This window comes from Schistocerca serialis, chromosome 4 (genome assembly GCF_023864345.2).
Source record: "Schistocerca serialis cubense isolate TAMUIC-IGC-003099 chromosome 4, iqSchSeri2.2, whole genome shotgun sequence".
Classification (NCBI taxonomy): Eukaryota; Metazoa; Arthropoda; class Insecta; order Orthoptera; family Acrididae; genus Schistocerca; species Schistocerca serialis.
In genome coordinates, this window is record NC_064641.1 from 35935750 (window position 1) to 35953441 (window position 17692).

Here is a 17692-nt window from a genome sequence, read left to right on the forward strand (position 1 = left end):
TTGCTAGATTAAACTGCTGCCGCGGCTTTTCCAACGGAAAGCAGCACTGCCTGAGGTTACAGTACATCGCCCTTGCGGCACCTGAACACAGCGGCCTGTAGGGCCAGGCTGACGCTAGAGTTCAGAAATAGCACGCGTCCGTCCAAGTACGGTCTCTTGCGTGCTGCGTGTTTGGTTCTTCTCACAGCGAATCCTGCTATACATTTCTGAGGCTGACGCAGCTCAAACGAGCAATCGGCGCGGCAGCATTATAGCGAGAACAGCAAAACGATGCATCGGCCGGGAATCGAACCCGGGCCGCCCGCGTGGTAGGCGAACAACCTGCCGCTTTTTTTGTTGTTGTTCTCATTTTTTTAGTTGCATTTGTTGGGGGCGGTCGACCGTGCTTCCCGAGCATATTCCAGAGTAGCTGTCTGCAGGGAAAGTGGGATTGCCACCCAACGACGCCGGATACAACCGAAAAAAGTGCTACACACGCGGAGTCCCCCACTACACTGCCTTAAAGCGACCGCTCATCACTATCGTGTGAGTAACCTTGCGGCCGCGGCGACGAGTCTTGCCCAAAGACGCAGCGTGCGTGGAGGCGCTGCCCGAACGCGTGTGGATGCACCCTCCTACCTCGTAAAGCGCCTACAGCTACTATCACCGTGGGCCGCTGCCGGCGGGCGGGAAGCCGACACAGCGCGGCGTCACGGGCAGCGGCTGTGCGGTGGTGGTGTAATGGTGAGCATAGTTGCCTTCCAAGCAGTTGATCCGGGTTCGATTCCCGGCCACCGCAACGGGCGCAAATTTTTACGTATGAGTATGTGAGCCACGTGCTGTTAAATTAACGTTTTCTTTCCGTCGTTGCTCCACGCAGGCCATCCTGTAGTATGTCCCGACTTGTCCCGACTTTGCTCGGCTGACGCGAAAGCTGACGCTTGGAATTCGCCCTTATCAAGAGGACAGGCGATATAAACGGCTGTGAGAGGTGAGGTGTAGCGAAGTACCAAAACGACAGGCAAACTGCGAAATTTTCTGCTCCTTCTTCTTAAACAAAAAAATAAAAAAAAGAGACGCAGTCGGTAGGACTCGAACCTACGCTCCCAGAGGGAATCTGATTTCTAGTCAGACGCCTTAACCACTCGGCCACGACTGCTCGCAGCCAAAAAGTTCCCTCGAATCGTGAAAACTCAAACCGTTCTGCGCAGTATGTTGACAGGAAACGAACTCCGCGCACTGATTACGGCAGGGCTACCAGCGCTACGAGACGAGCCATTACGGAAGCGTTAAAATCTTCGCCCGGACAGGGACTCGAACCCTGGACCCTTAGGTTAAAAGCCTAATGCTCTACCGACTGAGCTATCCGGGCTCACACTTGTTGGGGGATGGAGCAGCTGCAGGCAATGTGAATAACTGGAACGCGTAATTGCTGGCTTCTGGCGCAACTGGCGACTTCACCGACTTGCCACTGACGCTGGTAGCAGCCCAACAGCGGACCAGTGCCTCTTCTCCCTTTATCCCGGTGCTGACAGTAATTGCATCTCGTGCCTTTTTTCCCCGATTACGCTCGGTTGAAGCTCCGGAAGGAGGGCGACAAACGAGGGTTGGAGGGCCAAAACATGGAGGGTCGTGTGCGCAAAAACTTCGCTTCCGGTACCGGGAATCGAACCCTGGCCTCCTGGGTGAAAGCCAGGTATCCTAGCCACTAGACCACACCGGATTTGCTCGATAAGTGTCAGATTTACTCCCTCTCCTCTGGCATTTCGTGCTGAATCCGGACTCAGTGGTGTTCTCTGTTTGCGAGCATATTTGCGCCTACAGACTGGCATGGCGCACAGCTCGAAACTGACTATTCATTGCTGTTTGCATCATATTTTACTCATAACAGGGGAGGAGAAAGGTCAAAGCTGTACCTTGCCATAGCTGGATGTAAACATTTTGACGCTGAGGCGTGGACTCCTTGTGGATAACAAACGACAATTCAGTTCGTTCCCTAGCAACAGCAACGCCGTTAATTCAGCCATGATGTACAGCAAATTATATGCCCCGGGTGAGGATCGAACTCACGACCTTAAGATTATGAGACTTACGCGCTGCCCACTGCGCTACCGAGGCACGTCTGCAACCAACGTCCCAGGAAACTTGGTAAGCCTCGCATATTAGAGATAGACAGTTTGCGCTTTCTCAAGAATCTGTTGTGTTGCTACACGTGCTTTCCCGAATTGCTAGATTAAACTGCTGCCGCGGCTTTTCCAACGGAAAGCAGCACTGCCTGAGGTTACAGTACATCGCCCTTGCGGCACCTGAACACAGCGGCCTGTAGGGCCAGGCTGACGCTAGAGTTCAGAAATAGCACGCGTCCGTCCAAGTACGGTCTCTTGCGTGCTGCGTGTTTGGTTCTTCTCACAGCGAATCCTGCTATACATTTCTGAGGCTGACGCAGCTCAAACGAGCAATCGGCGCGGCAGCATTATAGCGAGAACAGCAAAACGATGCATCGGCCGGGAATCGAACCCGGGCCGCCCGCGTGGTAGGCGAACAACCTGCCGCTTTTTTTGTTGTTGTTCTCATTTTTTTAGTTGCATTTGTTGGGGGCGGTCGACCGTGCTTCCCGAGCATATTCCAGAGTAGCTGTCTGCAGGGAAAGTGGGATTGCCACCCAACGACGCCGGATACAACCGAAAAAAGTGCTACACACGCGGAGTCCCCCACTACACTGCCTTAAAGCGACCGCTCATCACTATCGTGTGAGTAACCTTGCGGCCGCGGCGACGAGTCTTGCCCAAAGACGCAGCGTGCGTGGAGGCGCTGCCCGAACGCGTGTGGATGCACCCTCCTACCTCGTAAAGCGCCTACAGCTACTATCACCGTGGGCCGCTGCCGGCGGGCGGGAAGCCGACACAGCGCGGCGTCACGGGCAGCGGCTGTGCGGTGGTGGTGTAATGGTGAGCATAGTTGCCTTCCAAGCAGTTGATCCGGGTTCGATTCCCGGCCACCGCAACGGGCGCAAATTTTTACGTATGAGTATGTGAGCCACGTGCTGTTAAATTAACGTTTTCTTTCCGTCGTTGCTCCACGCAGGCCATCCTGTAGTATGTCCCGACTTGTCCCGACTTTGCTCGGCTGACGCGAATGCTGACGCTTGGAATTCGCCCTTATCAAGAGGACAGGCGATATAAACGGCTGTGAGAGGTGAGGTGTAGCGAAGTACCAAAACGACAGGCAAACTGCGAAATTTTCTGCTCCTTCTTCTTAAACAAAAAAATAAAAAAAAGAGACGCAGTCGGTAGGACTCGAACCTACGCTCCCAGAGGGAATCTGATTTCTAGTCAGACGCCTTAACCACTCGGCCACGACTGCTCGCAGCCAAAAAGTTCCCTCGAATCGTGAAAACTCAAACCGTTCTGCGCAGTATGTTGACAGGAAACGAACTCCGTGCACTGATTACGGCAGGGCTACCAGCGCTACGAGACGAGCCATTACGGAAGCGTTAAAATCTTCGCCCGGACAGGGACTCGAACCCTGGACCCTTAGGTTAAAAGCCTAATGCTCTACCGACTGAGCTATCCGGGCTCACACTTGTTGGGGGATGGAGCAGCTGCAGGCAATGTGAATAACTGGAACGCGTAATTGCTGGCTTCTGGCGCAACTGGCGACTTCACCGACTTGCCACTGACGCTGGTAGCAGCCCAACAGCGGACCAGTGCCTCTTCTCCCTTTATCCCGGTGCTGACAGTAATTGCATCTCGTGCCTTTTTTCCCCGATTACGCTCGGTTGAAGCTCCGGAAGGAGGGCGACAAACGAGGGTTGGAGGGCCAAAACATGGAGGGTCGTGTGCGCAAAAACTTCGCTTCCGGTACCGGGAATCGAACCCTGGCCTCCTGGGTGAAAGCCAGGTATCCTAGCCACTAGACCACACCGGATTTGCTCGATAAGTGTCAGATTTACTCCCTCTCCTCTGGCATTTCGTGCTGAATCCGGACTCAGTGGTGTTCTCTGTTTGCGAGCATATTTGCGCCTACAGACTGGCATGGCGCACAGCTCGAAACTGACTATTCATTGCTGTTTGCATCATATTTTACTCATAACAGGGGAGGAGAAAGGTCAAAGCTGTACCTTGCCATAGCTGGATGTAAACATTTTGACGCTGAGGCGTGGACTCCTTGTGGATAACAAACGACAATTCAGTTCGTTCCCTAGCAACAGCAACGCCGTTAATTCAGCCATGATGTACAGCAAATTATATGCCCCGGGTGAGGATCGAACTCACGACCTTAAGATTATGAGACTTACGCGCTGCCCACTGCGCTACCGAGGCACGTCTGCAACCAACGTCCCAGGAAACTTGGTAAGCCTCGCATATTAGAGATAGACGGTTTGCGCTTTCTCAAGAATCTGTTGTGTTGCTACACGTGCTTTCCCGAATTGCTAGATTAAACTGCTGCCGCGGCTTTTCCAACGGAAAGCAGCACTGCCTGAGGTTACAGTACATCGCCCTTGCGGCACCTGAACACAGCGGCCTGTAGGGCCAGGCTGACGCTAGAGTTCAGAAATAGCACGCGTCCGTCCAAGTACGGTCTCTTGCGTGCTGCGTGTTTGGTTCTTCTCACAGCGAATCCTGCTATACATTTCTGAGGCTGACGCAGCTCAAACGAGCAATCGGCGCGGCAGCATTATAGCGAGAACAGCAAAACGATGCATCGGCCGGGAATCGAACCCGGGCCGCCCGCGTGGTAGGCGAACAACCTGCCGCTTTTTTTGTTGTTGTTCTCATTTTTTTAGTTGCATTTGTTGGGGGCGGTCGACCGTGCTTCCCGAGCATATTCCAGAGTAGCTGTCTGCAGGGAAAGTGGGATTGCCACCCAACGACGCCGGATACAACCGAAAAAAGTGCTACACACGCGGAGTCCCCCACTACACTGCCTTAAAGCGACCGCTCATCACTATCGTGTGAGTAACCTTGCGGCCGCGGCGACGAGTCTTGCCCAAAGACGCAGCGTGCGTGGAGGCGCTGCCCGAACGCGTGTGGATGCACCCTCCTACCTCGTAAAGCGCCTACAGCTACTATCACCGTGGGCCGCTGCCGGCGGGCGGGAAGCCGACACAGCGCGGCGTCACGGGCAGCGGCTGTGCGGTGGTGGTGTAATGGTGAGCATAGTTGCCTTCCAAGCAGTTGATCCGGGTTCGATTCCCGGCCACCGCAACGGGCGCAAATTTTTACGTATGAGTATGTGAGCCACGTGCTGTTAAATTAACGTTTTCTTTCCGTCGTTGCTCCACGCAGGCCATCCTGTAGTATGTCCCGACTTGTCCCGACTTTGCTCGGCTGACGCGAAAGCTGACGCTTGGAATTCGCCCTTATCAAGAGGACAGGCGATATAAACGGCTGTGAGAGGTGAGGTGTAGCGAAGTACCAAAACGACAGGCAAACTGCGAAATTTTCTGCTCCTTCTTCTTAAACAAAAAAATAAAAAAAAGAGACGCAGTCGGTAGGACTCGAACCTACGCTCCCAGAGGGAATCTGATTTCTAGTCAGACGCCTTAACCACTCGGCCACGACTGCTCGCAGCCAAAAAGTTCCCTCGAATCGTGAAAACTCAAACCGTTCTGCGCAGTATGTTGACAGGAAACGAACTCCGTGCACTGATTACGGCAGGGCTACCAGCGCTACGAGACGAGCCATTACGGAAGCGTTAAAATCTTCGCCCGGACAGGGACTCGAACCCTGGACCCTTAGGTTAAAAGCCTAATGCTCTACCGACTGAGCTATCCGGGCTCACACTTGTTGGGGGATGGAGCAGCTGCAGGCAATGTGAATAACTGGAACGCGTAATTGCTGGCTTCTGGCGCAACTGGCGACTTCACCGACTTGCCACTGACGCTGGTAGCAGCCCAACAGCGGACCAGTGCCTCTTCTCCCTTTATCCCGGTGCTGACAGTAATTGCATCTCGTGCCTTTTTTCCCCGATTACGCTCGGTTGAAGCTCCGGAAGGAGGGCGACAAACGAGGGTTGGAGGGCCAAAACATGGAGGGTCGTGTGCGCAAAAACTTCGCTTCCGGTACCGGGAATCGAACCCTGGCCTCCTGGGTGAAAGCCAGGTATCCTAGCCACTAGACCACACCGGATTTGCTCGATAAGTGTCAGATTTACTCCCTCTCCTCTGGCATTTCGTGCTGAATCCGGACTCAGTGGTGTTCTCTGTTTGCGAGCATATTTGCGCCTACAGACTGGCATGGCGCACAGCTCGAAACTGACTATTCATTGCTGTTTGCATCATATTTTACTCATAACAGGGGAGGAGAAAGGTCAAAGCTGTACCTTGCCATAGCTGGATGTAAACATTTTGACGCTGAGGCGTGGACTCCTTGTGGATAACAAACGACAATTCAGTTCGTTCCCTAGCAACAGCAACGCCGTTAATTCAGCCATGATGTACAGCAAATTATATGCCCCGGGTGAGGATCGAACTCACGACCTTAAGATTATGAGACTTACGCGCTGCCCACTGCGCTACCGAGGCACGTCTGCAACCAACGTCCCAGGAAACTTGGTAAGCCTCGCATATTAGAGATAGACAGTTTGCGCTTTCTCAAGAATCTGTTGTGTTGCTACACGTGCTTTCCCGAATTGCTAGATTAAACTGCTGCCGCGGCTTTTCCAACGGAAAGCAGCACTGCCTGAGGTTACAGTACATCGCCCTTGCGGCACCTGAACACAGCGGCCTGTAGGGCCAGGCTGACGCTAGAGTTCAGAAATAGCACGCGTCCGTCCAAGTACGGTCTCTTGCGTGCTGCGTGTTTGGTTCTTCTCACAGCGAATCCTGCTATACATTTCTGAGGCTGACGCAGCTCAAACGAGCAATCGGCGCGGCAGCATTATAGCGAGAACAGCAAAACGATGCATCGGCCGGGAATCGAACCCGGGCCGCCCGCGTGGTAGGCGAACAACCTGCCGCTTTTTTTGTTGTTGTTCTCATTTTTTTAGTTGCATTTGTTGGGGGCGGTCGACCGTGCTTCCCGAGCATATTCCAGAGTAGCTGTCTGCAGGGAAAGTGGGATTGCCACCCAACGACGCCGGATACAACCGAAAAAAGTGCTACACACGCGGAGTCCCCCACTACACTGCCTTAAAGCGACCGCTCATCACTATCGTGTGAGTAACCTTGCGGCCGCGGCGACGAGTCTTGCCCAAAGACGCAGCGTGCGTGGAGGCGCTGCCCGAACGCGTGTGGATGCACCCTCCTACCTCGTAAAGCGCCTACAGCTACTATCACCGTGGGCCGCTGCCGGCGGGCGGGAAGCCGACACAGCGCGGCGTCACGGGCAGCGGCTGTGCGGTGGTGGTGTAATGGTGAGCATAGTTGCCTTCCAAGCAGTTGATCCGGGTTCGATTCCCGGCCACCGCAACGGGCGCAAATTTTTACGTATGAGTATGTGAGCCACGTGCTGTTAAATTAACGTTTTCTTTCCGTCGTTGCTCCACGCAGGCCATCCTGTAGTATGTCCCGACTTGTCCCGACTTTGCTCGGCTGACGCGAAAGCTGACGCTTGGAATTCGCCCTTATCAAGAGGACAGGCGATATAAACGGCTGTGAGAGGTGAGGTGTAGCGAAGTACCAAAACGACAGGCAAACTGCGAAATTTTCTGCTCCTTCTTCTTAAACAAAAAAATAAAAAAAAGAGACGCAGTCGGTAGGACTCGAACCTACGCTCCCAGAGGGAATCTGATTTCTAGTCAGACGCCTTAACCACTCGGCCACGACTGCTCGCAGCCAAAAAGTTCCCTCGAATCGTGAAAACTCAAACCGTTCTGCGCAGTATGTTGACAGGAAACGAACTCCGTGCACTGATTACGGCAGGGCTACCAGCGCTACGAGACGAGCCATTACGGAAGCGTTAAAATCTTCGCCCGGACAGGGACTCGAACCCTGGACCCTTAGGTTAAAAGCCTAATGCTCTACCGACTGAGCTATCCGGGCTCACACTTGTTGGGGGATGGAGCAGCTGCAGGCAATGTGAATAACTGGAACGCGTAATTGCTGGCTTCTGGCGCAACTGGCGACTTCACCGACTTGCCACTGACGCTGGTAGCAGCCCAACAGCGGACCAGTGCCTCTTCTCCCTTTATCCCGGTGCTGACAGTAATTGCATCTCGTGCCTTTTTTCCCCGATTACGCTCGGTTGAAGCTCCGGAAGGAGGGCGACAAACGAGGGTTGGAGGGCCAAAACATGGAGGGTCGTGTGCGCAAAAACTTCGCTTCCGGTACCGGGAATCGAACCCTGGCCTCCTGGGTGAAAGCCAGGTATCCTAGCCACTAGACCACACCGGATTTGCTCGATAAGTGTCAGATTTACTCCCTCTCCTCTGGCATTTCGTGCTGAATCCGGACTCAGTGGTGTTCTCTGTTTGCGAGCATATTTGCGCCTACAGACTGGCATGGCGCACAGCTCGAAACTGACTATTCATTGCTGTTTGCATCATATTTTACTCATAACAGGGGAGGAGAAAGGTCAAAGCTGTACCTTGCCATAGCTGGATGTAAACATTTTGACGCTGAGGCGTGGACTCCTTGTGGATAACAAACGACAATTCAGTTCGTTCCCTAGCAACAGCAACGCCGTTAATTCAGCCATGATGTACAGCAAATTATATGCCCCGGGTGAGGATCGAACTCACGACCTTAAGATTATGAGACTTACGCGCTGCCCACTGCGCTACCGAGGCACGTCTGCAACCAACGTCCCAGGAAACTTGGTAAGCCTCGCATATTAGAGATAGACAGTTTGCGCTTTCTCAAGAATCTGTTGTGTTGCTACACGTGCTTTCCCGAATTGCTAGATTAAACTGCTGCCGCGGCTTTTCCAACGGAAAGCAGCACTGCCTGAGGTTACAGTACATCGCCCTTGCGGCACCTGAACACAGCGGCCTGTAGGGCCAGGCTGACGCTAGAGTTCAGAAATAGCACGCGTCCGTCCAAGTACGGTCTCTTGCGTGCTGCGTGTTTGGTTCTTCTCACAGCGAATCCTGCTATACATTTCTGAGGCTGACGCAGCTCAAACGAGCAATCGGCGCGGCAGCATTATAGCGAGAACAGCAAAACGATGCATCGGCCGGGAATCGAACCCGGGCCGCCCGCGTGGTAGGCGAACAACCTGCCGCTTTTTTTGTTGTTGTTCTCATTTTTTTAGTTGCATTTGTTGGGGGCGGTCGACCGTGCTTCCCGAGCATATTCCAGAGTAGCTGTCTGCAGGGAAAGTGGGATTGCCACCCAACGACGCCGGATACAACCGAAAAAAGTGCTACACACGCGGAGTCCCCCACTACACTGCCTTAAAGCGACCGCTCATCACTATCGTGTGAGTAACCTTGCGGCCGCGGCGACGAGTCTTGCCCAAAGACGCAGCGTGCGTGGAGGCGCTGCCCGAACGCGTGTGGATGCACCCTCCTACCTCGTAAAGCGCCTACAGCTACTATCACCGTGGGCCGCTGCCGGCGGGCGGGAAGCCGACACAGCGCGGCGTCACGGGCAGCGGCTGTGCGGTGGTGGTGTAATGGTGAGCATAGTTGCCTTCCAAGCAGTTGATCCGGGTTCGATTCCCGGCCACCGCAACGGGCGCAAATTTTTACGTATGAGTATGTGAGCCACGTGCTGTTAAATTAACGTTTTCTTTCCGTCGTTGCTCCACGCAGGCCATCCTGTAGTATGTCCCGACTTGTCCCGACTTTGCTCGGCTGACGCGAAAGCTGACGCTCGGAATTCGCCCTTATCAAGAGGACAGGCGATATAAACGGCTGTGAGAGGTGAGGTGTAGCGAAGTACCAAAACGACAGGCAAACTGCGAAATTTTCTGCTCCTTCTTCTTAAACAAAAAAATAAAAAAAAGAGACGCAGTCGGTAGGACTCGAACCTACGCTCCCAGAGGGAATCTGATTTCTAGTCAGACGCCTTAACCACTCGGCCACGACTGCTCGCAGCCAAAAAGTTCCCTCGAATCGTGAAAACTCAAACCGTTCTGCGCAGTATGTTGACAGGAAACGAACTCCGTGCACTGATTACGGCAGGGCTACCAGCGCTACGAGACGAGCCATTACGGAAGCGTTAAAATCTTCGCCCGGACAGGGACTCGAACCCTGGACCCTTAGGTTAAAAGCCTAATGCTCTACCGACTGAGCTATCCGGGCTCACACTTGTTGGGGGATGGAGCAGCTGCAGGCAATGTGAATAACTGGAACGCGTAATTGCTGGCTTCTGGCGCAACTGGCGACTTCACCGACTTGCCACTGACGCTGGTAGCAGCCCAACAGCGGACCAGTGCCTCTTCTCCCTTTATCCCGGTGCTGACAGTAATTGCATCTCGTGCCTTTTTTCCCCGATTACGCTCGGTTGAAGCTCCGGAAGGAGGGCGACAAACGAGGGTTGGAGGGCCAAAACATGGAGGGTCGTGTGCGCAAAAACTTCGCTTCCGGTACCGGGAATCGAACCCTGGCCTCCTGGGTGAAAGCCAGGTATCCTAGCCACTAGACCACACCGGATTTGCTCGATAAGTGTCAGATTTACTCCCTCTCCTCTGGCATTTCGTGCTGAATCCGGACTCAGTGGTGTTCTCTGTTTGCGAGCATATTTGCGCCTACAGACTGGCATGGCGCACAGCTCGAAACTGACTATTCATTGCTGTTTGCATCATATTTTACTCATAACAGGGGAGGAGAAAGGTCAAAGCTGTACCTTGCCATAGCTGGATGTAAACATTTTGACGCTGAGGCGTGGACTCCTTGTGGATAACAAACGACAATTCAGTTCGTTCCCTAGCAACAGCAACGCCGTTAATTCAGCCATGATGTACAGCAAATTATATGCCCCGGGTGAGGATCGAACTCACGACCTTAAGATTATGAGACTTACGCGCTGCCCACTGCGCTACCGAGGCACGTCTGCAACCAACGTCCCAGGAAACTTGGTAAGCCTCGCATATTAGAGATAGACAGTTTGCGCTTTCTCAAGAATCTGTTGTGTTGCTACACGTGCTTTCCCGAATTGCTAGATTAAACTGCTGCCGCGGCTTTTCCAACGGAAAGCAGCACTGCCTGAGGTTACAGTACATCGCCCTTGCGGCACCTGAACACAGCGGCCTGTAGGGCCAGGCTGACGCTAGAGTTCAGAAATAGCACGCGTCCGTCCAAGTACGGTCTCTTGCGTGCTGCGTGTTTGGTTCTTCTCACAGCGAATCCTGCTATACATTTCTGAGGCTGACGCAGCTCAAACGAGCAATCGGCGCGGCAGCATTATAGCGAGAACAGCAAAACGATGCATCGGCCGGGAATCGAACCCGGGCCGCCCGCGTGGTAGGCGAACAACCTGCCGCTTTTTTTGTTGTTGTTCTCATTTTTTTAGTTGCATTTGTTGGGGGCGGTCGACCGTGCTTCCCGAGCATATTCCAGAGTAGCTGTCTGCAGGGAAAGTGGGATTGCCACCCAACGACGCCGGATACAACCGAAAAAAGTGCTACACACGCGGAGTCCCCCACTACACTGCCTTAAAGCGACCGCTCATCACTATCGTGTGAGTAACCTTGCGGCCGCGGCGACGAGTCTTGCCCAAAGACGCAGCGTGCGTGGAGGCGCTGCCCGAACGCGTGTGGATGCACCCTCCTACCTCGTAAAGCGCCTACAGCTACTATCACCGTGGGCCGCTGCCGGCGGGCGGGAAGCCGACACAGCGCGGCGTCACGGGCAGCGGCTGTGCGGTGGTGGTGTAATGGTGAGCATAGTTGCCTTCCAAGCAGTTGATCCGGGTTCGATTCCCGGCCACCGCAACGGGCGCAAATTTTTACGTATGAGTATGTGAGCCACGTGCTGTTAAATTAACGTTTTCTTTCCGTCGTTGCTCCACGCAGGCCATCCTGTAGTATGTCCCGACTTGTCCCGACTTTGCTCGGCTGACGCGAAAGCTGACGCTTGGAATTCGCCCTTATCAAGAGGACAGGCGATATAAACGGCTGTGAGAGGTGAGGTGTAGCGAAGTACCAAAACGACAGGCAAACTGCGAAATTTTCTGCTCCTTCTTCTTAAACAAAAAAATAAAAAAAAGAGACGCAGTCGGTAGGACTCGAACCTACGCTCCCAGAGGGAATCAGATTTCTAGTCAGACGCCTTAACCACTCGGCCACGACTGCTCGCAGCCAAAAGTTCCCTCGAATCGTGAAAACTCAAACCGTTCTGCGCAGTATGTTGACAGGAAACGAACTCCGTGCACTGATTACGGCAGGGCTACCAGCGCTACGAGACGAGCCATTACGGAAGCGTTAAAATCTTCGCCCGGACAGGGACTCGAACCCTGGACCCTTAGGTTAAAAGCCTAATGCTCTACCGACTGAGCTATCCGGGCTCACACTTGTTGGGGGATGGAGCAGCTGCAGGCAATGTGAATAACTGGAACGCGTAATTGCTGGCTTCTGGCGCAACTGGCGACTTCACCGACTTGCCACTGACGCTGGTAGCAGCCCAACAGCGGACCAGTGCCTCTTCTCCCTTTATCCCGGTGCTGACAGTAATTGCATCTCGTGCCTTTTTTCCCCGATTACGCTCGGTTGAAGCTCCGGAAGGAGGGCGACAAACGAGGGTTGGAGGGCCAAAACATGGAGGGTCGTGTGCGCAAAAACTTCGCTTCCGGTACCGGGAATCGAACCCTGGCCTCCTGGGTGAAAGCCAGGTATCCTAGCCACTAGACCACACCGGATTTGCTCGATAAGTGTCAGATTTACTCCCTCTCCTCTGGCATTTCGTGCTGAATCCGGACTCAGTGGTGTTCTCTGTTTGCGAGCATATTTGCGCCTACAGACTGGCATGGCGCACAGCTCGAAACTGACTATTCATTGCTGTTTGCATCATATTTTACTCATAACAGGGGAGGAGAAAGGTCAAAGCTGTACCTTGCCATAGCTGGATGTAAACATTTTGACGCTGAGGCGTGGACTCCTTGTGGATAACAAACGACAATTCAGTTCGTTCCCTAGCAACAGCAACGCCGTTAATTCAGCCATGATGTACAGCAAATTATATGCCCCGGGTGAGGATCGAACTCACGACCTTAAGATTATGAGACTTACGCGCTGCCCACTGCGCTACCGAGGCACGTCTGCAACCAACGTCCCAGGAAACTTGGTAAGCCTCGCATATTAGAGATAGACAGTTTGCGCTTTCTCAAGAATCTGTTGTGTTGCTACACGTGCTTTCCCGAATTGCTAGATTAAACTGCTGCCGCGGCTTTTCCAACGGAAAGCAGCACTGCCTGAGGTTACAGTACATCGCCCTTGCGGCACCTGAACACAGCGGCCTGTAGGGCCAGGCTGACGCTAGAGTTCAGAAATAGCACGCGTCCGTCCAAGTACGGTCTCTTGCGTGCTGCGTGTTTGGTTCTTCTCACAGCGAATCCTGCTATACATTTCTGAGGCTGACGCAGCTCAAACGAGCAATCGGCGCGGCAGCATTATAGCGAGAACAGCAAAACGATGCATCGGCCGGGAATCGAACCCGGGCCGCCCGCGTGGTAGGCGAACAACCTGCCGCTTTTTTTGTTGTTGTTCTCATTTTTTTAGTTGCATTTGTTGGGGGCGGTCGACCGTGCTTCCCGAGCATATTCCAGAGTAGCTGTCTGCAGGGAAAGTGGGATTGCCACCCAACGACGCCGGATACAACCGAAAAAAGTGCTACACACGCGGAGTCCCCCACTACACTGCCTTAAAGCGACCGCTCATCACTATCGTGTGAGTAACCTTGCGGCCGCGGCGACGAGTCTTGCCCAAAGACGCAGCGTGCGTGGAGGCGCTGCCCGAACGCGTGTGGATGCACCCTCCTACCTCGTAAAGCGCCTACAGCTACTATCACCGTGGGCCGCTGCCGGCGGGCGGGAAGCCGACACAGCGCGGCGTCACGGGCAGCGGCTGTGCGGTGGTGGTGTAATGGTGAGCATAGTTGCCTTCCAAGCAGTTGATCCGGGTTCGATTCCCGGCCACCGCAACGGGCGCAAATTTTTACGTATGAGTATGTGAGCCACGTGCTGTTAAATTAACGTTTTCTTTCCGTCGTTGCTCCACGCAGGCCATCCTGTAGTATGTCCCGACTTGTCCCGACTTTGCTCGGCTGACGCGAAAGCTGACGCTCGGAATTCGCCCTTATCAAGAGGACAGGCGATATAAACGGCTGTGAGAGGTGAGGTGTAGCGAAGTACCAAAACGACAGGCAAACTGCGAAATTTTCTGCTCCTTCTTCTTAAACAAAAAAATAAAAAAAAGAGACGCAGTCGGTAGGACTCGAACCTACGCTCCCAGAGGGAATCTGATTTCTAGTCAGACGCCTTAACCACTCGGCCACGACTGCTCGCAGCCAAAAAGTTCCCTCGAATCGTGAAAACTCAAACCGTTCTGCGCAGTATGTTGACAGGAAACGAACTCCGTGCACTGATTACGGCAGGGCTACCAGCGCTACGAGACGAGCCATTACGGAAGCGTTAAAATCTTCGCCCGGACAGGGACTCGAACCCTGGACCCTTAGGTTAAAAGCCTAATGCTCTACCGACTGAGCTATCCGGGCTCACACTTGTTGGGGGATGGAGCAGCTGCAGGCAATGTGAATAACTGGAACGCGTAATTGCTGGCTTCTGGCGCAACTGGCGACTTCACCGACTTGCCACTGACGCTGGTAGCAGCCCAACAGCGGACCAGTGCCTCTTCTCCCTTTATCCCGGTGCTGACAGTAATTGCATCTCGTGCCTTTTTTCCCCGATTACGCTCGGTTGAAGCTCCGGAAGGAGGGCGACAAACGAGGGTTGGAGGGCCAAAACATGGAGGGTCGTGTGCGCAAAAACTTCGCTTCCGGTACCGGGAATCGAACCCTGGCCTCCTGGGTGAAAGCCAGGTATCCTAGCCACTAGACCACACCGGATTTGCTCGATAAGTGTCAGATTTACTCCCTCTCCTCTGGCATTTCGTGCTGAATCCGGACTCAGTGGTGTTCTCTGTTTGCGAGCATATTTGCGCCTACAGACTGGCATGGCGCACAGCTCGAAACTGACTATTCATTGCTGTTTGCATCATATTTTACTCATAACAGGGGAGGAGAAAGGTCAAAGCTGTACCTTGCCATAGCTGGATGTAAACATTTTGACGCTGAGGCGTGGACTCCTTGTGGATAACAAACGACAATTCAGTTCGTTCCCTAGCAACAGCAACGCCGTTAATTCAGCCATGATGTACAGCAAATTATATGCCCCGGGTGAGGATCGAACTCACGACCTTAAGATTATGAGACTTACGCGCTGCCCACTGCGCTACCGAGGCACGTCTGCAACCAACGTCCCAGGAAACTTGGTAAGCCTCGCATATTAGAGATAGACAGTTTGCGCTTTCTCAAGAATCTGTTGTGTTGCTACACGTGCTTTCCCGAATTGCTAGATTAAACTGCTGCCGCGGCTTTTCCAACGGAAAGCAGCACTGCCTGAGGTTACAGTACATCGCCCTTGCGGCACCTGAACACAGCGGCCTGTAGGGCCAGGCTGACGCTAGAGTTCAGAAATAGCACGCGTCCGTCCAAGTACGGTCTCTTGCGTGCTGCGTGTTTGGTTCTTCTCACAGCGAATCCTGCTATACATTTCTGAGGCTGACGCAGCTCAAACGAGCAATCGGCGCGGCAGCATTATAGCGAGAACAGCAAAACGATGCATCGGCCGGGAATCGAACCCGGGCCGCCCGCGTGGTAGGCGAACAACCTGCCGCTTTTTTTGTTGTTGTTCTCATTTTTTTAGTTGCATTTGTTGGGGGCGGTCGACCGTGCTTCCCGAGCATATTCCAGAGTAGCTGTCTGCAGGGAAAGTGGGATTGCCACCCAACGACGCCGGATACAACCGAAAAAAGTGCTACACACGCGGAGTCCCCCACTACACTGCCTTAAAGCGACCGCTCATCACTATCGTGTGAGTAACCTTGCGGCCGCGGCGACGAGTCTTGCCCAAAGACGCAGCGTGCGTGGAGGCGCTGCCCGAACGCGTGTGGATGCACCCTCCTACCTCGTAAAGCGCCTACAGCCACTATCACCGTGGGCCGCTGCCGGCGGGCGGGAAGCCGACACAGCGCGGCGTCACGGGCAGCGGCTGTGCGGTGGTGGTGTAATGGTGAGCATAGTTGCCTTCCAAGCAGTTGATCCGGGTTCGATTCCCGGCCACCGCAACGGGCGCAAATTTTTACGTATGAGTATGTGAGCCACGTGCTGTTAAATTAACGTTTTCTTTCCGTCGTTGCTCCACGCAGGCCATCCTGTAGTATGTCCCGACTTGTCCCGACTTTGCTCGGCTGACGCGAAAGCTGACGCTTGGAATTCGCCCTTATCAAGAGGACAGGCGATATAAACGGCTGTGAGAGGTGAGGTGTAGCGAAGTACCAAAACGACAGGCAAACTGCGAAATTTTCTGCTCCTTCTTCTTAAACAAAAAAATAAAAAAAAGAGACGCAGTCGGTAGGACTCGAACCTACGCTCCCAGAGGGAATCTGATTTCTAGTCAGACGCCTTAACCACTCGGCCACGACTGCTCGCAGCCAAAAAGTTCCCTCGAATCGTGAAAACTCAAACCGTTCTGCGCAGTATGTTGACAGGAAACGAACTCCGTGCACTGATTACGGCAGGGCTACCAGCGCTACGAGACGAGCCATTACGGAAGCGTTAAAATCTTCGCCCGGACAGGGACTCGAACTCTGGACCCTTAGGTTAAAAGCCTAATGCTCTACCGACTGAGCTATCCGGGCTCACACTTGTTGGGGGATGGAGCAGCTGCAGGCAATGTGAATAACTGGAACGCGTAATTGCTGGCTTCTGGCGCAACTGGCGACTTCACCGACTTGCCACTGACGCTGGTAGCAGCCCAACAGCGGACCAGTGCCTCTTCTCCCTTTATCCCGGTGCTGACAGTAATTGCATCTCGTGCCTTTTTTCCCCGATTACGCTCGGTTGAAGCTCCGGAAGGAGGGCGACAAACGAGGGTTGGAGGGCCAAAACATGGAGGGTCGTGTGCGCAAAAACTTCGCTTCCGGTACCGGGAATCGAACCCTGGCCTCCTGGGTGAAAGCCAGGTATCCTAGCCACTAGACCACACCGGATTTGCTCGATAAGTGTCAGATTTACTCCCTCTCCTCTGGCATTTCGTGCTGAATCCGGACTCAGTGGTGTTCTCTGTTTGCGAGCATATTTGCGCCTACAGACTGGCATGGCGCACAGCTCGAAACTGACTATTCATTGCTGTTTGCATCATATTTTACTCATAACAGGGGAGGAGAAAGGTCAAAGCTGTACCTTGCCATAGCTGGATGTAAACATTTTGACGCTGAGGCGTGGACTCCTTGTGGATAACAAACGACAATTCAGTTCGTTCCCTAGCAACAGCAACGCCGTTAATTCAGCCATGATGTACAGCAAATTATATGCCCCGGGTGAGGATCGAACTCACGACCTTAAGATTATGAGACTTACGCGCTGCCCACTGCGCTACCGAGGCACGTCTGCAACCAACGTCCCAGGAAACTTGGTAAGCCTCGCATATTAGAGATAGACAGTTTGCGCTTTCTCAAGAATCTGTTGTGTTGCTACACGTGCTTTCCCGAATTGCTAGATTAAACTGCTGCCGCGGCTTTTCCAACGGAAAGCAGCACTGCCTGAGGTTACA

General features: G+C 53.6%; 40 non-coding genes across 40 annotated transcripts; 8 read left to right on the forward strand and 32 right to left on the reverse strand.

Annotated features, from left to right (window-relative positions):
* The first annotated feature begins 706 nt into the window (after positions 1 to 706).
* Trnag-ucc (transfer RNA glycine (anticodon UCC)) lies at positions 707 to 778 on the forward strand. The gene has a single exon. It is a non-coding gene; the product is annotated as a tRNA-Gly (tRNA).
* Positions 779 to 1056: 278 nt separating this feature from the next.
* On the reverse strand, positions 1057 to 1138 carry Trnas-aga (transfer RNA serine (anticodon AGA)). Its single transcript has one exon. It is a non-coding gene; the product is annotated as a tRNA-Ser (tRNA).
* Positions 1139 to 1278: 140 nt separating this feature from the next.
* Positions 1279 to 1351, reverse strand: Trnak-uuu (transfer RNA lysine (anticodon UUU)). The gene has a single exon. It is a non-coding gene; the product is annotated as a tRNA-Lys (tRNA).
* A 279-nt stretch (positions 1352 to 1630) lies between these two features.
* Positions 1631 to 1702, reverse strand: Trnae-uuc (transfer RNA glutamic acid (anticodon UUC)). The gene has a single exon. It is a non-coding gene; the product is annotated as a tRNA-Glu (tRNA).
* Positions 1703 to 2024: 322 nt separating this feature from the next.
* On the reverse strand, positions 2025 to 2097 carry Trnam-cau (transfer RNA methionine (anticodon CAU)). The gene has a single exon. It is a non-coding gene; the product is annotated as a tRNA-Met (tRNA).
* An 813-nt stretch (positions 2098 to 2910) lies between these two features.
* Positions 2911 to 2982, forward strand: Trnag-ucc (transfer RNA glycine (anticodon UCC)). Its single transcript has one exon. It is a non-coding gene; the product is annotated as a tRNA-Gly (tRNA).
* Positions 2983 to 3260: 278 nt separating this feature from the next.
* Trnas-aga (transfer RNA serine (anticodon AGA)) lies at positions 3261 to 3342 on the reverse strand. The gene has a single exon. It is a non-coding gene; the product is annotated as a tRNA-Ser (tRNA).
* Positions 3343 to 3482: 140 nt separating this feature from the next.
* Trnak-uuu (transfer RNA lysine (anticodon UUU)) lies at positions 3483 to 3555 on the reverse strand. The gene has a single exon. It is a non-coding gene; the product is annotated as a tRNA-Lys (tRNA).
* A 279-nt stretch (positions 3556 to 3834) lies between these two features.
* Trnae-uuc (transfer RNA glutamic acid (anticodon UUC)) lies at positions 3835 to 3906 on the reverse strand. Its single transcript has one exon. It is a non-coding gene; the product is annotated as a tRNA-Glu (tRNA).
* A 322-nt stretch (positions 3907 to 4228) lies between these two features.
* Trnam-cau (transfer RNA methionine (anticodon CAU)) lies at positions 4229 to 4301 on the reverse strand. Its single transcript has one exon. It is a non-coding gene; the product is annotated as a tRNA-Met (tRNA).
* Positions 4302 to 5114: 813 nt separating this feature from the next.
* On the forward strand, positions 5115 to 5186 carry Trnag-ucc (transfer RNA glycine (anticodon UCC)). The gene has a single exon. It is a non-coding gene; the product is annotated as a tRNA-Gly (tRNA).
* Positions 5187 to 5464: 278 nt separating this feature from the next.
* Positions 5465 to 5546, reverse strand: Trnas-aga (transfer RNA serine (anticodon AGA)). The gene has a single exon. It is a non-coding gene; the product is annotated as a tRNA-Ser (tRNA).
* A 140-nt stretch (positions 5547 to 5686) lies between these two features.
* Trnak-uuu (transfer RNA lysine (anticodon UUU)) lies at positions 5687 to 5759 on the reverse strand. The gene has a single exon. It is a non-coding gene; the product is annotated as a tRNA-Lys (tRNA).
* Positions 5760 to 6038: 279 nt separating this feature from the next.
* Trnae-uuc (transfer RNA glutamic acid (anticodon UUC)) lies at positions 6039 to 6110 on the reverse strand. The gene has a single exon. It is a non-coding gene; the product is annotated as a tRNA-Glu (tRNA).
* Positions 6111 to 6432: 322 nt separating this feature from the next.
* On the reverse strand, positions 6433 to 6505 carry Trnam-cau (transfer RNA methionine (anticodon CAU)). Its single transcript has one exon. It is a non-coding gene; the product is annotated as a tRNA-Met (tRNA).
* An 813-nt stretch (positions 6506 to 7318) lies between these two features.
* Positions 7319 to 7390, forward strand: Trnag-ucc (transfer RNA glycine (anticodon UCC)). Its single transcript has one exon. It is a non-coding gene; the product is annotated as a tRNA-Gly (tRNA).
* A 278-nt stretch (positions 7391 to 7668) lies between these two features.
* Positions 7669 to 7750, reverse strand: Trnas-aga (transfer RNA serine (anticodon AGA)). The gene has a single exon. It is a non-coding gene; the product is annotated as a tRNA-Ser (tRNA).
* Positions 7751 to 7890: 140 nt separating this feature from the next.
* Trnak-uuu (transfer RNA lysine (anticodon UUU)) lies at positions 7891 to 7963 on the reverse strand. Its single transcript has one exon. It is a non-coding gene; the product is annotated as a tRNA-Lys (tRNA).
* A 279-nt stretch (positions 7964 to 8242) lies between these two features.
* Positions 8243 to 8314, reverse strand: Trnae-uuc (transfer RNA glutamic acid (anticodon UUC)). The gene has a single exon. It is a non-coding gene; the product is annotated as a tRNA-Glu (tRNA).
* A 322-nt stretch (positions 8315 to 8636) lies between these two features.
* Positions 8637 to 8709, reverse strand: Trnam-cau (transfer RNA methionine (anticodon CAU)). Its single transcript has one exon. It is a non-coding gene; the product is annotated as a tRNA-Met (tRNA).
* An 813-nt stretch (positions 8710 to 9522) lies between these two features.
* Trnag-ucc (transfer RNA glycine (anticodon UCC)) lies at positions 9523 to 9594 on the forward strand. Its single transcript has one exon. It is a non-coding gene; the product is annotated as a tRNA-Gly (tRNA).
* Positions 9595 to 9872: 278 nt separating this feature from the next.
* Positions 9873 to 9954, reverse strand: Trnas-aga (transfer RNA serine (anticodon AGA)). Its single transcript has one exon. It is a non-coding gene; the product is annotated as a tRNA-Ser (tRNA).
* A 140-nt stretch (positions 9955 to 10094) lies between these two features.
* Trnak-uuu (transfer RNA lysine (anticodon UUU)) lies at positions 10095 to 10167 on the reverse strand. Its single transcript has one exon. It is a non-coding gene; the product is annotated as a tRNA-Lys (tRNA).
* Positions 10168 to 10446: 279 nt separating this feature from the next.
* Trnae-uuc (transfer RNA glutamic acid (anticodon UUC)) lies at positions 10447 to 10518 on the reverse strand. The gene has a single exon. It is a non-coding gene; the product is annotated as a tRNA-Glu (tRNA).
* A 322-nt stretch (positions 10519 to 10840) lies between these two features.
* Trnam-cau (transfer RNA methionine (anticodon CAU)) lies at positions 10841 to 10913 on the reverse strand. The gene has a single exon. It is a non-coding gene; the product is annotated as a tRNA-Met (tRNA).
* An 813-nt stretch (positions 10914 to 11726) lies between these two features.
* On the forward strand, positions 11727 to 11798 carry Trnag-ucc (transfer RNA glycine (anticodon UCC)). The gene has a single exon. It is a non-coding gene; the product is annotated as a tRNA-Gly (tRNA).
* Positions 11799 to 12076: 278 nt separating this feature from the next.
* Positions 12077 to 12158, reverse strand: Trnas-aga (transfer RNA serine (anticodon AGA)). The gene has a single exon. It is a non-coding gene; the product is annotated as a tRNA-Ser (tRNA).
* Positions 12159 to 12297: 139 nt separating this feature from the next.
* On the reverse strand, positions 12298 to 12370 carry Trnak-uuu (transfer RNA lysine (anticodon UUU)). The gene has a single exon. It is a non-coding gene; the product is annotated as a tRNA-Lys (tRNA).
* A 279-nt stretch (positions 12371 to 12649) lies between these two features.
* Positions 12650 to 12721, reverse strand: Trnae-uuc (transfer RNA glutamic acid (anticodon UUC)). The gene has a single exon. It is a non-coding gene; the product is annotated as a tRNA-Glu (tRNA).
* Positions 12722 to 13043: 322 nt separating this feature from the next.
* Trnam-cau (transfer RNA methionine (anticodon CAU)) lies at positions 13044 to 13116 on the reverse strand. Its single transcript has one exon. It is a non-coding gene; the product is annotated as a tRNA-Met (tRNA).
* Positions 13117 to 13929: 813 nt separating this feature from the next.
* Trnag-ucc (transfer RNA glycine (anticodon UCC)) lies at positions 13930 to 14001 on the forward strand. The gene has a single exon. It is a non-coding gene; the product is annotated as a tRNA-Gly (tRNA).
* Positions 14002 to 14279: 278 nt separating this feature from the next.
* Trnas-aga (transfer RNA serine (anticodon AGA)) lies at positions 14280 to 14361 on the reverse strand. Its single transcript has one exon. It is a non-coding gene; the product is annotated as a tRNA-Ser (tRNA).
* A 140-nt stretch (positions 14362 to 14501) lies between these two features.
* Positions 14502 to 14574, reverse strand: Trnak-uuu (transfer RNA lysine (anticodon UUU)). The gene has a single exon. It is a non-coding gene; the product is annotated as a tRNA-Lys (tRNA).
* Positions 14575 to 14853: 279 nt separating this feature from the next.
* Positions 14854 to 14925, reverse strand: Trnae-uuc (transfer RNA glutamic acid (anticodon UUC)). Its single transcript has one exon. It is a non-coding gene; the product is annotated as a tRNA-Glu (tRNA).
* A 322-nt stretch (positions 14926 to 15247) lies between these two features.
* Trnam-cau (transfer RNA methionine (anticodon CAU)) lies at positions 15248 to 15320 on the reverse strand. Its single transcript has one exon. It is a non-coding gene; the product is annotated as a tRNA-Met (tRNA).
* An 813-nt stretch (positions 15321 to 16133) lies between these two features.
* Positions 16134 to 16205, forward strand: Trnag-ucc (transfer RNA glycine (anticodon UCC)). The gene has a single exon. It is a non-coding gene; the product is annotated as a tRNA-Gly (tRNA).
* Positions 16206 to 16483: 278 nt separating this feature from the next.
* Positions 16484 to 16565, reverse strand: Trnas-aga (transfer RNA serine (anticodon AGA)). Its single transcript has one exon. It is a non-coding gene; the product is annotated as a tRNA-Ser (tRNA).
* Positions 16566 to 16705: 140 nt separating this feature from the next.
* Positions 16706 to 16778, reverse strand: Trnak-uuu (transfer RNA lysine (anticodon UUU)). The gene has a single exon. It is a non-coding gene; the product is annotated as a tRNA-Lys (tRNA).
* Positions 16779 to 17057: 279 nt separating this feature from the next.
* Positions 17058 to 17129, reverse strand: Trnae-uuc (transfer RNA glutamic acid (anticodon UUC)). Its single transcript has one exon. It is a non-coding gene; the product is annotated as a tRNA-Glu (tRNA).
* A 322-nt stretch (positions 17130 to 17451) lies between these two features.
* On the reverse strand, positions 17452 to 17524 carry Trnam-cau (transfer RNA methionine (anticodon CAU)). Its single transcript has one exon. It is a non-coding gene; the product is annotated as a tRNA-Met (tRNA).
* Between the last annotated feature and the right edge of the window lie 168 nt (positions 17525 to 17692).